The sequence below is a fragment of the Elephantulus edwardii genome, unplaced genomic scaffold, assembly GCF_000299155.1.
Source record: "Elephantulus edwardii isolate Elephantulus edwardi_28Jun2011 unplaced genomic scaffold, EleEdw1.0 scaffold00249, whole genome shotgun sequence".
NCBI lineage: Eukaryota > Metazoa > Chordata > Mammalia > Macroscelidea > Macroscelididae > Elephantulus > Elephantulus edwardii.
In genome coordinates this window covers 3,073,508-3,075,239 of record NW_006399999.1, presented here as the reverse complement: position 1 = coordinate 3,075,239, position 1,732 = coordinate 3,073,508, and positions in this window count along the sequence as shown.

The window sequence follows — 1,732 nt, the reverse complement described above, 5'->3', positions numbered from 1 at the left end:
GCATTGAAAAACAAGGAACTCATGCAATATTATTCAAAATGGGTGACTCTGGAGGACATTATGCTGAGTGAAATATCTCAGTCACAAAAGGACAAATACTATATGGTGCCACTGTTGTACAATGAGGCTGACATCAGGGTGGGGATAAGACAGAGAAAAACTGGATAAATTATGGATACTGCATTGAAGCCAATAGGGAAGATAACAGTTTAAAAGTAATATATTTTAGGGCATTATGATTATCATAAGAGTTCGGAAAGAAGGTTGCAGAGTGGAGTATAGTCGGGATGGGGGTGGGGGTGTGCGAGGGGATTGTATACCAATGAAGGAGTTTTGCTTTTGCTTTTCAAGGAGAAGAGCGAACTGGAGGTGGGAGTGTGGTGGGCGGGGAGAAAAGTGCAACAGTGAATGAATGAATGGAAATCCAAAATCTTTGTAAATGTTCATTGAAATTAATTTTAAAAAAATAACTGATATGAGTATGGTTTAAACTCCTCCAAAGGAAGAGAGTGAAGGAATACTTCTTAATTCAGTCTATGAAGTAAATCAAATCCTGATATCCAAATCAGAAAATCACTGCAGAAAAGGAAAACTACAGGCTAATAAATCTTATGGATTTAAATGCAAAAACCCGGAACAAAATACTAGACAACAGAATCCAACAGTATAGTAAAATAATCATACATCATGATCAAATGGGACTTGGTCCAGGAGTGTAGAGATGGCTCAACATTAGAAAATCAAACCACATAATATAGCAACAGATATTTCTAGAAAATTAAACTACATAATACACCAAATACTGGAAAAATAGAAATTAATCACGTGACTATCTCTATGTATGCATGCAGAAAAAATATTTGACAAAATGTACAGGGGGAAAAATCCTCAAAGCATTATGATCTTAAATTAACAACCTAACTTTATAATAAAAGGCACTAGAAATAAAAGCAAACTAAACTCAAAGTTACCAAAATATTTGATCATAGAAAAAAATAAATGAAACAAAAATGGCTCTTCGATAAGATAAGTAAAATTGAAAAACTTTTACTGAGATTGGCTAAGGGGAAAAGGAAGACTAAAATTACTAAAATCAGAAATTAATTTGAGGATGTTTTTCCAATCTGACAGAAATAAAAAGGATTATAAGAGAATTCTATAAATTATTAGAGGTCAGTAGAATAGGTTAAATGAATATATTTTTAGCAACAAATTGTTAACAGTGATTCAAGAAGGAATAGAAACATGAGCAGGCCTAAAATTATTTAAAAATTCAACCAGTAATTAAAAAAAAACTGTGAAAGCAACAAATCCTACCCACTAGACCACCCGGGAAATTAAGAATTTTTACCAAATTGTGCACTCAGTATCAATCAACATGTCAGTTAGTCCAAATGATAATCTAAGTGTGCTCTATTATACACAGGGTTTTCCAAGGCCTGTAATTTCAGAAGTAGATGGCTAATCCCTCTTCCTGGTCTGTCTCAATTTTTAAATATATATAATAGTATCTGACAGACAAATATTCTACAGAAAAGAGTAGATGAAAGACATATGCATTATGCAGATGACACAACCCTGCTTGCTGAAATTGAGGAGGACCTGAAGCACTTGCTGCAGAAGGTCAAGGACTGCAGTCTTCAATATTGATTGAAGCTCAATGTCAAGAAAACAAAGATTCTCACCGCTGGGCCAATTGGCAGCATCAGTATGGATGGTAAAGAGATTGATC